The following is a 15,240-nucleotide window of genomic DNA, read 5'->3' on the forward strand; positions in this document are numbered from 1 at the left end:
GCAGGAGGGAAGGCTCCAGTGAGACCTTATACTGGCCTTCCAGTACCTGAAGACTACAAGAAAGCTGGGGAGAGGCTTTTCACCAGAGACGGTAGTGATAGGAGAAGGGGTAATGGTTTTAAACTGAAAGAGGGGAGATTTAGGTTAGATATTAGGAATAAATTCTTCACCATGAGGGTAGTAAGGTGTTAGAATAGGTTGCCTAGGGAGGTTGATGATGCCCCCTCCCTGGAGGAGTTTAAGGCCAGGTTGAATGTGGCCTTTTGCAACCTTGTTTAGTGGGAGGTGTCCCTGCTAATAGCAGGGAGGTTGGAAACTGATGATCTTTAATGCCCCTTCCAATCTTAGTTATTCTGTGATTCTATATTTCAAATTTTAACATCTAAAGTCAAGGAATGAGCATCTCACTAACAGTTTAGTATTATGTTACACAAGACTGTGTTTCTGAAATATATTTTTGTGGATTTGGTATGAATATTTGGCATTTGTATTCTCTTAAATCTTACAACAAGGTAAAAAAAAAAAATATACAGTTATAAGAGTTCATGGAAATGGAAGCCGGGAATACAGACAAATCTTTTAAACAATGTTCTTAATTAAGAAATATAATAACCTGTCAGACTAAATGGTGAATTTCTTCCTCTTTTGACACTAAATCTTAGCTCCTCTCTGAAAGTTTGGTTTTAGACAAACACATACAGTACTTTTTTCAAACGCAAAAAATTAATACAGGTCTAGATACAAGGGTAATTATGATATTTAGGCACCTATAAGCACAAGAAATCTGACAATATTATCTAGAAACCTGTAATTACAGTCTGCTTATTAATGGGATAAACGTGATTAAATAGGTATGCAGGAGTAGGAAATGCTGAACTTTGTAGTAGGAAGTTACGTTAGAATTTTCAACTTGCGGAGATTAAACAAAATGAAAGAAAGAAAACAACAAACTGAGCTAGAATGTGGTTGATTAATGTTTTCTAAACATTATTGGAAAGCTTTTATTTTTGTACGACCTCTCAAAGGACTGGCAAGAATTGCAATCTGTGGTTGCAGTACACATAGAGTAGGTCGTAGGGCTCTATGAAGTTACTCTACTAGGGTTAAGTTATACATAAAGTAAATGACTTTTCCATATAGCATTTTGATGCATACAGGAAAATAAGCAGACCTTTTAAAAGAGTACTGAATTTCATGACACCTTGCACAAATGAGAGATACAAAAATCAGAGAGTACTGTTTTTCTGCTACTCATCCTTTTACAGTTACAAGAGGAGATAATTACTTCTGTAGTACAAGCGATTTTAAATACCAATTTCAGAATCAGATAAGTCACTTAATGTCTGTTTTGCTCAATTAACTATAATGGAATCCTAAGATAATTCAGTATCTGCAGAGGTCAAAAGAGAGTGAAGAGCAATCCTACCCAGTGACTCTTCCTGAGATAGCTGTGTTTCCTTACACCAGGATATACTGCTTGCTAAGATACACTCTGCTGTTTAATTCTACATACTGTTTCTCCATGTAAAATTCTGCAGTTGTTTATACTGGATGCCATAGAACATTTATAGAAAACAGCTGATCTAATTCTATTGATGTTTTTCATATGATGGTGTTCCCACTTAATCTGTCAGTTTCCCTCTGGAGATGAAACATCAGCAGCAAGCACTGAGAAACATCTTGGTGGTTCTGGAAAACTAGGAACTATATGATGTTTTTAATAGGATGTAGCACCTGGGAGTCCTAGTTATGACTACCTACTTCATAACAGGAGGAACTCCATACTTCCAGCATACCATTGCAGATCTACTGCTTAGCTTTTTCCTAATTTGTCGGGGATTTGTGTGACTACTGCCTACAAATTCTGTATTCTAAAAACAAAATAAAAGAAAACAAAAACAAACAAAACCAAACATAAACATCTATGCTTTTTAGTATATTATGAATTAAAATAAATAAATTCTACTTTTTAAAAAATCACCAGCATTGTAGATTTTTCAGAGAAGGCAAATTCTACCGCTATCACAAAGAACAATAATATTTTACATATGTTGATTATAATATTAGAGATTGAAGGAGAAAAATATGTAGATTGAGTAGTAATCTCTTCATATCTAAAACATGTTATTTGTGTGTAGGTCCACCTTACATTACATTATATTACATTGTATTGTATGATATGATTGATTTACATTATATCATATCATATATTATTATATTATATTATATTATATTATATTATATTATTATATTATTATATTTGTCACCCTCCCAGAGCAGGACCAAAACTAGGGCAGATCACTCAGAGAGGCATCCAGACAGGTCTTGAAAGTCTCCAGAGAAGGAGACTCCACAATCACTCAGGAGAGCCTGTTCCAGTGCCCTGTAACCGTCACAGTAAAGAAGTTCTTCCTCACGTTCAAGTGAAACTTCCTGTGCTCAAATTTGAATCCATTGCCCCTTGTCCTGTCACAGGGCACAAGTGAAAAGAGGTTATCCCTGCCTTCTTGACAGCCAGCCCTCATCTATTTATGGACATTAATTAGATTCCCTCTCAGTCTTCTGTCTAGCCTGAAAAGCCCCAGGTGTCTCAGCGTTTCCTCATAAGGCAGACGTTCCAGTCCCTCAACAATCCTTCTACCCCTCTGTTGGACTCTCTCAAGTAGATCCCTGCCACTCTTGAACTGGGGAGCCCAGAACTGGACACAATACTCCAAGTGATGTCTCATCAGGGATGAGTAGAGGTGGAGGAGAACCTCACTCGATCTATTGTACACACTCCTCCTAATGCACTCCAGGATACCATTGGCCTTCTTGGCCACAAGGGCACATTGTTGTCCCATGGATAACATGTTGTCTACCAGGACTACAAGCTCCTTCTCCATGGAGCTGCTCTATAGCAGATCACCTCCTAACCTGTACTGGTGCATTTTGTTGCTCCATCTCAGGTGCAGGACTCTGCATTTGCTCCTGTTGAACCTCATTAGGTTCCTCTTTGCCCAGCTCTTCAGTCATCTTTTTATAGTTGCTAACACAGATGGCATAATTGTCTTTACTTCACTACTTAGTAAATCCATGTTGTATCTGAATTTTCTATCTGCCTCCATGAAAAATGTAGTATCAAACCAATTACAAAATTTAGTGATTTATTATCATCTTGCTTATGAGGAAAAAAAAGGATTTAAAAATTACAAATAATATTAATTGACAATAGACTCATATGAACCAGAAAGCATTGCATCACAAGTAATTTATATGCGTAAAATACACCATTTTTTCAAAAGAAGTAGGATTATGCTTGAGAAAGTGAGAACATTTGGAGAAGTCGTCCACAACAGAACAAAGCTCAGGAATAAAATGTATGAAAAATTCATGTTGAAGGTGAGAAAACGAAAGCACCAGTGAAAGGTAAAACTTTGTGGTTTGTCACATTTTGTTGTTAAAAATTTAGGCATGAGCTTCTGAATACCAGATCAGCAAATGCTGTATGTAGCTTTGTGAAAAGACAAAGGAGAAACTTGGAAGCATGTTTAGTCTCCTATTTCTTCTGAGGAAATAAAACAAAGCAAAGCAAAGCAAAGCAACAAACAAAAATATTTCTATTGAAGCTCATCTTGGAGGTTGAATGATTTTCTCAGAGGAAAGTTATGTTAAGTTCAACTAAAATAAAGATGGAGTATGTAATGGAAGAAAGACATGCAAATGAAATATGAAGAGCAAGAAACCTTTACTGCTGATGTTTAAATGGCTGGTTTTATACTAAGAAAACAGTAAGTACTCTGTAATAAATATTAACATATCTTTCAAAAATACATTCAGAAAGATGCTAAAAACTTCAATTATTTTTCCATTAAATTCAAACGACCTTCGCATTCTTAATGCCAATTGTAATATTTGATGAAAATTACTCATACTGCACACAGCATTTTGCAATATGGTTAAGCAGTAACCTCATTACAACACTGTAGGGGGGGGGAAAAAAAAAAAAAGCTTATTAATTAATTACATAAGAGAGGCTGGAAAAATGGAGTAGAATCTATTAAGAATGTAATGTGTCTAAGCTATTTAAGAATTCCCTTGCAAAAGAAATTCACAAAATATCGTGCATCTAAACAAATCCGATGAAGACACAGAAGTCAATATATAACATGGCAACTTCACTTTAAGGAAGTTGTGCTTATTATGGCAGCTAGCACCGTTTTTCTTTACCCATTCTCAATTTTTTCTTGAAATATCTGTTATTAATGCTTCATTTGCGATAGATAGAACACATAAAACTACATATGCCTGCTTCCCAAGGTTCTAATAAAATATTAAAGATATTAAAAATTTTTCCCTTGCCTCTGTTTCTTAAGAACTAATTATTATATATTTTTGTTTCCATTTTATTACAAAATCAAACATCCACTTTAATTATTTGTTCCATTCTCAAAACTTTATCCAGTTCATGATATTGCAACTTAAGTTTGCAATTTTTTACAATTTGGATGTCTAACAAGCCAAAATTGCAACTTCAGAAAAATATCCTTTGTTTCATTTCCCATCAGCAGAAAAGATAGTAACTTTTCAGAATAATAGACTTATCTTTCATTTTACCAACAAATCATTTAGCTTAGCTCAAGGAAACTTCTTTGAAATACAAGGCATATATTGTGAGTGTTCAAAGTTAGTGGAACTCACTAAAGTCTGAACTTATTAACAATATTTATGCCAGTAGATATGCATTCTCCCATGTTTCAACACACCCTGTTCTGCTGGCAAGATTTTCTCAGTATTTCAAACACTGATGATATTTAGAAAATGCTTCTGCTGCTTGAAAGTACATGCAAAGGCTGCTTTCAGTATCCTTCATAAGTTTTAGTTGGAAATAACACTTTTATTAACTGCAGCTGGTTTTGAAAAATACTGACAATAAAAGCTTGCTTTACTTCTAATGGACCGTGCATTGATTTAACAGTTTGGCAGTCCCTTACTTCTTCAAGACAGAAATAGTTTCAGTTCTTCCTCTAATTAAAATTCTTGCATTTTGCTTGCTTTTCCTGTGATGGCAATGAACAAAATTTGAAGAATGCTTTGAAACAGGATTTACCCTGGCATAACATCTATCATTGTAGCAGTGTATTTTATCCAATATTGAATCATAATAAATTACCAGAACTTTAACAATGATACTCTGAAAAAAAATGTACATTTACTTAAAGTAGGAACATTTTTGTCAAGAGTAACAGCCATACCTGTAGTGTCAAAACATAACTTGTTCATACTAAAAAATAATACCTCTGTTAATGAACACAGTGCAAGAAACAAATTGCTCCCATATTACACAAATAAGTTCTGCCCGTAAACCCATCTTCTTGTACAGTTTACAAATTTCAAAGAAGTAAGCAGACAAGATAGAAGTGGGAAAGGACATCATTAAACAGTATATTTAAGAAGTGTGTATCACATACTGTTTCACTTAATTTCTCCTTTATTTTTTTATGGAGGTTGGTATTTTTTATAATTGCAAAAGTAAAAGAATTTATGAAAAAATTAGTTTACAGTAAGTTTGAGTGACAGATTCAAGAGGTAAAGGGCAATTTAGTTACAGGGTTCACCACTGGAGGTCTCTGTAGAAGATGACAGGAAAATGAGCATAGATAAAAAGGTGCAAAGATTACATAGACAAATAAAATCCATACTGCAGAGCAGTTTACACCCTGCATACATTACGATATAACACAAGTTCAATATGGTAAAATATTATAAAGTGATGCATCAGGAAAAGTGTGGAATTCCCAAGAACAAAAAAAAACAACAACAAAAAAAATATTTTCAACACCTATGTCTATCATCACCAAAGCAGAAGCCTCTGAGGGCTGTTTTTCCAGATGCAAAGAGAGTATACAGAACACAGAGAGTGTCCTGGTTTGAGCCAAGATGAAGCCAATTTTCCTTTTACTGATTTTTGTTTCTTCGGTAAGTTTGCTTTTAACTAGTCACAGAACCTTCCAACTAAGGCTGATAAAAGAGGAATGTTTTTCTAACTGCTGGGTCTTCAAGGTCGCATCTTTACTCTGCCAGCTCAGACACTACAGGGAGACCTATGAACCCCCAGAGGAGGCTGAATTAGACAGACAGCAAAACTGGCCAGAGATACTCCATTCCATATATCTACGTAAGCTCAGAGGAGATAACAGAAAACAAGTTCCTTTCTTTTTCTTCTTCCCTTCTCTTCCATCCATTGCCAGCGTCCAGGGAGGACTCCATCCATCCATCACCATCGACCCCAGGCTCGAGCTCTGCTGGCCCTCATCACTCTGTGCTTTCTCCAGCAGCAGCTCCGGGATTTCTTGGGACTGTTCCTAGCTAAGGAGAGTGCTGTGGGAGTTGCTGTGTGTGGGGGGAGGCAAGAGGCTTTTGCACAAATCTGAACATATTTGTATATAATTATATATGTTTTCTTTTATCATTAGTGTTTAATTAAAGCTGTGTAGTTTAGTTTTCAATCCAGCAAAGTCTCTCTCTTTTTCTCTCTCTCCTTCCCTACCTGGGTGGGAGGGGATCAAGAGCATTGTTTTCGAGCCTGAGTCAAACAGTGACAGGGAGTGACAGGACTACCTTGGAGGGGTATTTAATACAATGGGGAGAGAAATGCCTCAAACAAAATGGAAAGCATGTGATTTCAGATAATCAAAAATACCAGCTTTATGTAAGTTTTGTTTGCCTGTTTTACCTTTTTCCTTATAATTCCTTTTTTGTCAGAGTGTACGTTTTGTTAGACAAATGCTTGCTACACCACTGAGCATAGTGATGTGATAGGAATGGGAAAGGCTGCTATGTAATGACTTTCTAAAAATTGTTTTCTTCCTTAAAAAAATTTTTTTATTCCCACAATATTTACCACATATAAGTAGATAAATGGTATAATGATATACAGTACAATATCTATAAGAAGGGAGAGATAGGAAGACTTAAAATATCTTGTTTTGCTCCTCCCATATTTGAATATGTTCCATACCAGAGAAAAAACTTACGCAGACATTTCAATGGGAAACCATACCAAAGAAAACCAAAGTCTAAATGCAAAGCCACAGAAGCATGTTTACTGTACTCCTCAATATTCTACTGTATTCTAGGGTCAGAAACAGCTCTTGGCTACAGGAGTAAATACTTGCTATTACTGTCTGCTGGTTACAGGTTTTCATATGTAAAAAGTTATTACACCACAAAATTATACCAAACTAAGCAAAAACTAAACCAAGCCTGTATTAATCACATTGTCATTAGAATATTGCTATTACAAGCTAAAACACAGCTCGAAGCTGCTCAAGGTAAGTCCTGATGCATTTGAAGCCTGTGTTGTTAGCTTAGCACAAATCCTGTAAGCCTGTTAAAACTGTACATCAGTACTCCCTGGGTTACAGCGCTTTGCTTGTTCACTTGTCAGAATACCAAAGGTCACTAACAGTGAAGGATGTAACAGGAACAAGAAGAGAAACACCAGCAGCCTGCTCTCCTCAGGAACTGGCTCTCAGTTCTGTAAGTCTTTCCTAATGCTATACTGCATTACACTCAGAAATGTTACTGCAACTGAATGTGAAGACATTTATTCACAGAAAAATAAAAAAGGGGAAAATTCTGATAAAGTTGTTTCTCAGGCCAGCAAGATCTATAAAATTACAGAACATATTTATTTTAAATACATACACTGGAACATAGAAACAATTACAACAGATGAATGACTGATAATAATGTTACTACTTCATATATACACCTGGGTACTTAGAATACTGAAGGAGTTGACAGATGCAGCCACCAAGCCTCTTTCCATCATTTACCATCAGTCCTGGCCATCTTGGGAGGTCCCAGTGGACTGCAGGGTAGCAAATGTGCCCATCCATAAAAAAAGGCTGAACAGAGGATCCAGGGAACTGCATACCTGTCAGTCTGACCTTGGTGCCAGGGAAGGTCATGGAGCAGATCATCTGCACCATATACAGATCAACCAGATTATGAGGTCCAGTCAGCATGGGTTTATGAAAGGAAGGTTCTGCTTGATGAATCTGATCTCTTTCTATGACAATATGACCTGCCTGGTCGATGAGGGAAAGGCTGTGGATGTCATCTACCTGGACTTCCATAAGATCTTTGGCACCATCTCCCACTGCATTCTGATTAAAAACTGGCTGCTCATGGCTTGGATGGGTGTGCACTCTGCTGGGTAAAGCACTGGCTGGGTGGCCGGGCCCAGAGAGGGTTCCTCAGGGCTCAGATGACACCAAGTTGGGAGAGAGCGTTGATCTGCCTGAGGGTAGGGAGGCTCTACAGAGAGACTTGGACAGACTAGATTGGTGGGCCAAGGTCAATTTTATGAAGTTCAACAAGGCCAAGTGCCAGGTCCTGCACTTGGGCCACAACAACCCCATGCAATCCTACAGGCTTGGGGAAGAGTGGCTGGAAAGCTGTCCAGCAGAAAGAGACCTGGGGGTCCTGATTGATAGGTGGCTGAATATGAGCCACCAGTGTGCTCAGGTGGCCAGGAAGGCCAATAGCATCCTGGCCTGTATTAGAAATAGTGTGGCAAGCAGGACCAGGGAGGTGATCGTCCCTCTGCACTCAGCATTGGTGAGGCCTCACCTAAAATACTGTGTCCAGTTTTGTGCACCTCAATACAAGAAAGACATTGAGGTACTGGAGCATGTCCAAAAAAGAGCAGCGAAGCCAGTGAAGGGCCTTGAGAACAAGTCTTACATGGAGCAGCTGATGGACCTGGGGCTGTTCAGTCTGAAGAAAAGGAGGCTGAGGGGAGATCTCATCATCCTCAACAGCTACCTTAAAGGATGTTGTAAAGAGGTAGGTGCTGGTCTCTTCTGTAGTAACTAGTTGGTGATAGAAAAAGAGGGAATGGCCTCAAGCTGCACCAGGGGGGGTTTAGGCTGGACATTAGGAAGAACTTGTTCACTGAAAGGATTGTCAGATATTGGAACTTGCTGCCCAGGAAGATGGTTGAGTCACCATCCCTGGATATTCTTGAAAGTCATTTAGATGTGGCACTTGGGAATATGGCTTAGTGTTGGATTTGGTACAGTAGGGTTAATGGTTGGACTCAATGATCTTACAATGTCTTTTCCAACCTAAGTGATTCTGTTCTTCTGTAATTCCATGATAGGCACATCACAGATCTTTCAATGTGTTAGTGTATTTTATCAAAATCCAAAGAGGCAACATAAACCCATCAACTGTTAATAAATTGTGTACTAGTTGTGCATTTAATGTCTAGAATTATGGAATTATTTGATAAATTCTGAGGTACAGCTGTAACATGCTTACAGGATTTGTCCTAAGCTAACAACATAGGCTTCAAAAGCCTCATAATATACTTCATCATCTGCAGTTATAAGATTGCAGATTTTAGAGATAAGAATGCCTGAGTTTCTGCTGATACAATCAGCATTAGAAAATATTTTCATGAAACCATACAATAGTGAACACTGATTTAGTAAAATCACCACTAAATTCAAGGCATCCTCTTTAGGTAGAGTCAGATAAAGCTTCATTTATACTCATGTGAACATATTTAATCAGAGCTTGAACTGCATTTATTTCAAGATTTATATCATGGGGTTTTTTCAAATTTAGTATTTCAGAAATTACACTATATAATATTTGTATTTTTTAAATTATTATTGCTATTGTTGGTCTTTATCTTGGGTGTACCCTTACTTTAATCAGCACTTCAGTACTGCAATCATAAAAATTGAGTTTTGGGGGAAATTGGTTGCCACCGGAAATGTCACCATTTTATGATTAAACGGCTGGCAGCTTTGACAAGGCAACATCATTAATACTGTCATGGCAGAAACTCCATGTTACTTAGCACTATAGGCCTTTGTTGTTTTGGTGTGTCTTACTTTATGTATTGTTTGAGTCCTGTGTACACAGAGGTAATATTCATACGTATTGCATTGCAGGTCTGGCTTTACTTTGGATTTATGGCATTATATGTTCTAGAGTAGGAGAATATGATAATATCATATAGTAATTTTAATAAATTATATATGTTTCCATCATCTTAACAACTGATGCAATTTAAAATGTAAGTTGAACACACACACACACACACAAAAAGACTCCGGAAGCTTTAGATGAAGCAGAAAATAAAACCAGACTTAAGACGGCAACAAAAGACAGATAGAAAAGCAATGAACTGCACAGGTAAAAAATGGAAAAAACCCTAATGTTGCCTTGTTTCAAGCTTAAGAAGACTGAACAAAATCTAGAGCACTGAAGCATTGTCCCCAACTTTGGCATGAGGAATCAGATGCTGTATGCAGGGGAAGTTACTGGCACCCAGATGTTTCTCTGCAAAATACAACTGACAAAGTTGGGAAGGTATACTTTTACACTTTAGAGCAATATTTTCATAATGAGTACACCAAATCATCCTAAAATTGGCTGGAGTGAAACTGAGATTGCAAAGTTAACAGTTCTTTGCAAAGATGTATATGTTTCTAAAAAGCTCTGAAAAGAGCTTATGAAATTAAATCTAACCCCAAAAAGAGTTAGTTGGTGAGCTGACAAGGGAAAAGTGTGTTCAGAATGGAAAAAATACAAAGTGTGTATTTGGTAAATCCTTTTTCTATGAACAGAAGGGACAGTTTTTGCCAGTTTCAAAGAATTAAACCATCGTTGGTTAAATCCTTCTGATGCACCTTTGTAATCCTTCATTGACGTGCACTGCAAAGTTTTGATCTGCTTTTCATTTGAGTAAGTCTTAAATTACTTCAACTGAAATGTAAGTTTGGTAGGATTAGCTCCTGAAAAAGGAAATGAATGTGCAAGAAGCAATATGATGCCTATAAACTATTTATGAAAAGAAATTTAACCCACAAATGAAGAGCTAATGGGTTAAATATTGCTAAGCTTAGTCAGATCAGTAATGCCATCTATTTCAGTACAACTCATAGAAGTAGAGCTATACCATTTGACTAAAATGAAACCTTAAGCAACATCCATAACAGCATTAATGTGTGGCAGATGCTCACCACAGCAGCAATTAAATACTCTGCAGATTGTCTAGTACTCTGAATATCTGCTTTATAACTAGAAAACAAATGTGTTCATTTTTGTAGCCCATCCACTTTTTTTTCCGCGCTTGCTGATTCCATTGTAAAGCCTTCACTGGTAGTAGATAATTCCAGTGTATGTATTTTTCCTGCTGTCTTGTATAATTTTTTGCCAGAATACAACGCTTCTTCTGTGGATCTAATGTCAGTCCCAAATGGTTACATATTTGCCATCTTGTCCACATTTGATGTGAGGTGCTAATTAGAGACAGTTGCCTGTAGTACACTCCTAGATATAACTCCAATCACATTTTTTACTCAAAACAGCCAGGTGTTTTATTCTTTGCTACTTTGAAATGAATCTCCCAGACATTTTGCTGCAGTTTAATTATTTACTGTCATTATAATTTCATTGCATTGTCTGATTAAAAACAGGATCAAGCCTCTGACCAATAAACCTGTAGTCAAGCCTCTTGCTCTATCAGCTTCTGCTTCAAAACATTATTTTTTATAGACAGTTCAGGAGTGTTTTGTCAATGTCACATGTTTTAATTTCAGTGAAATCAGTTGAGGATTTGAAAGCCCAATCTAAATTATGAAAAAATGTTTTAAAAATAACTGCTTACTTGAAGTTTGCTGATTTGGGAATGTTGAGGTCTGTGTACAATACTCATTTAAAGATTATCATCAAAGTGTTCAAATACCATCAGATCTCTTAAACCACAAGAGCTTGTTCTCCCAAGTTAGTTGCAGCTGCTTTTTTCATTAGAGAAAGTTCTCAAAACCTAACTGGCTACAATAAAATTCCAATATGAAAATTAGTATCCTTGATACATGCTAAGTTTAAAGCAATTGCTCATCTAAAAAAAGCCTGAAAGCCGATTGGAACTTCAGGAAGTGTGCACTAAATAAACAAAATGTAGACTTGTAGCAGGACAGGTTGCTCTGGTTCTCTAGAGGTTAGACTGATGACTAAAGGCAGCTAAATGGTTATTCATTCCCTAGGTAAACTGGATATATTTATTACTACTAAATATATTCAAAAACACTCACCAAAACCAAATTTTAAAAAGCCAAAAAAACCCCAAACAACCCAGAAACAAAACACTAAAACCTGGTATTTTCTCATATATTTGGAGAATCAGCAATTAAGACATTTAACTGACAACCAACCTTAGTGTTCGTAGTGTTTCTTAAACAGATCAAATATTACAACATCTAGTGCAGTTGTTCTTATTTATTTTCCTCATGACTTTTATAAAAATTATTTACTACTTTAGTACAAACCAGAAAGCTGTCTATAATAACAAGTCAGCCACTCACATTTGTTCGATGTAAAAATGTCAAGTGACCTTGCCTTTGAATTCTTTAGGCAAAAAAAAAGCCTTTATTTTTTCTTCACTTTTTGATTCTCATAGGTGGAAGGTATAATCTACAAAACAACTTAATTTGTGCATAAAGCAAAACTTAAAAATTAAGCCCCCTGTAAAAAGTGTGGGTAGAAAAGATGCAACCTCTGAGAGATTAACATTAGTTCTATGAAGCAATTTTTTTCTGATGCCTCAACCTGAATGTTTTTGATTGCCTCTTAAGCCTGCCTGTTCATCAGTGCCAAGGCACCTATTGCAAAACAGGATGTGAAAAGTATAAGGCTTGTTTAATTTCATGAAAATATATTGTCCTCTCATAAAGATACCAACATTTTTTAAAACTGCTTGTAGTAAGACTATGCTACCATTCTTTTTTTCATTTTAAGAATTACAGCATTTTAGCTAGTATCTAATACATGCACAAACCTAGACATTCTGTGAACTTTGATGTGTATATTTCCCTAATTAATATTGAGAACAATCAAAAAGTAATGAAAGTAATTTTCTCTTATGGCAATGGAAGCCTATAACTTCTTATTGTGAATTCAAAATATTGCCGTTGTTCTGCATTTATCTTTGCAGGACTGTTTTTGATAAGATGGCTGTGAGTATCAGTTTGAGAGGTGCATTCATCCCAAAGTGCTGATTGTGACCTCTTAGAGAGTATTTGAGAGGCAGCTTGTCTCTGAAGTCTGGGAATATAGGGCATGGCAGGGAGAGGAGTCAGAATTCCTTTTTCTGCACTTCTTCCTTAGACATGTTCATCAATGGCACATCAAGTTTGCACCAAGCTAAGTTTTTGAAGCCTGAAGACAGAAATATCCAAGTCAGGCATCACACGAGTACATGATGCTGAAATGTTTCCATATAATGGGCGTTAAGAAATTGTTCAGAAATAAGAAGTTATGGAAACTGCTTTGACTTGAATTTCCCATCTCCCTACCTCAGGAGTCCAGTACTTTAATAATGCAACAAGAGCCCTCATGATAAAAGAATATCAACTTCAACAAACCAAAAGGTTGTCAATCTGATAATAATGAGAATTATTTACAATTTGGTATTCTAGGGGAACAGGGATTTCATGTGTCATCAGGACACTTAATACTCTGAAGTTTGTGAAACTAACAAATAGCTTTAAAAATTGTCAATGATGACCTATAATGAGCTTATTTATCTATTTATTTACAATCAGACCTTTAAGGTGGTGTTGTATTTGAACTTTCAGAGGAACAAGCATTTAACAGGACTGTAGCAATCTGTGGTCATAATTGATTTCCCAAGGGCAAAACACATAAAAGCCATGGGAAGTATTCAGTGATGTCAAGAAACGGTTCTTTTAAAATCGTAAACAATTATCACGAAGTATGGAAATTACCAACATAAAAACTTCCTTACATGTACTAGAATGATATCCTTAAATGTCAAGTCTTGAATTCTGTGCAATTCAACAAAAAAGCATTTCCCTACCCTATGTCCCATAAACAAAAAAATTAGGAATAAACAACAGGTAGTCATGGACAGGGGGGAGCTTCAGGCAAAGTACAAACACATTCTAGTGGGACTTGAACCACAGGAAAAAAATTTTAGAGGAAAAGGAAACCTGAAATACTCCGAATATGAAAGATCTGCTGCAAGCAGTCAGGAAACTTACACTATAGATGGAGTGTAATCCACAGCCCCTGAGCTGAGCAATCTGACCTCAGGGCTACTTTGGTGCAGCACAGCTGCATGACCTTGACTCAGTCCTTACTGAGAAAAGGTTGTTAAACTTTGAGAGTACTTGAATGGGAGCCACGTGAAATAAGGTAGTAGTAATGCAGGCAGAAGAGAAATGGTTGCAGTGGCAATAGCTGGCAGCTCAGGGAATCACGAGGACAAAACACAAGCAAGGAAAATAAAACAATTCAAGGAAAAAGTAGGCAACTCAAACACAGCAAATGAGCCAGATCAAAGGTCAGACATTTCCAGGACTATAGGAGGTCACACTCCACACCTGACTGACCACTCACTGGCCAGCAGGGATTATTCAGGAGTCACAGAGCTGATAGATATATTAATGCTTTAACTGGTACTATAATGATCCATGGTATGTATTAGCCACACACACAACTGCTGTGTGCTTTTAAGCCGTGGATACCTTCCTTGCATAGGGCCTGCCTGCATCCAGTGGAAAAAAGCACATACGTAGAGAAAAGTGTTTCAGTAGGAAGGGCTACAAAACTGGTAGAGGATTGCAGTCCAGGTTATTTGGGCTGAAAGCAAGGCACTTCAGCAGTCGAATAATGCAACTTTAAGGAAGATCATGATTTGGCAGCCTTCTTGTACTTGTGCAGTATTATACAGTGATTTTTCTCAGTGAAATTACCAATCCCTATTGTCTTAAATCAAGACATACTGGAGAAAGGATAGAAAGAAAAAAATCAATAAACTAAGCAGACTAAAACACATCTGATAGAGGAGTTTTGCTAGAAAGGAAAAATAACATAATAATTCTGGTTGACTTAAGTATGATTTAAATTTTTGAGTTTCTAACATCCTTTATTGCACTCATGAAAGTGAATCCCTCTAGATGCTGACAAATCATCAGGCTGACATATTTTTCTCTCTTGGATTAAATATGGAAATCACAAAACACTAATCCTCCTCTACCTTAGGTAACATTCATTCAAATTATACTCCAAAATGATTGAATTGGATTTATCACTGTTCTCTCCAATCTTAATAGAGATCATATTGCAATATTGAATCCTGTTATTTGTATGAAGCTCTTTGCTGAGACATAGCCTTGCTTTGATAGGTTGTGATGGCTTCACTTTATTCAG

The sequence above is a fragment of the Apus apus genome, chromosome 4 (genome assembly GCF_020740795.1).
Source record: "Apus apus isolate bApuApu2 chromosome 4, bApuApu2.pri.cur, whole genome shotgun sequence".
Classification (NCBI taxonomy): Eukaryota; Metazoa; Chordata; class Aves; order Apodiformes; family Apodidae; genus Apus; species Apus apus.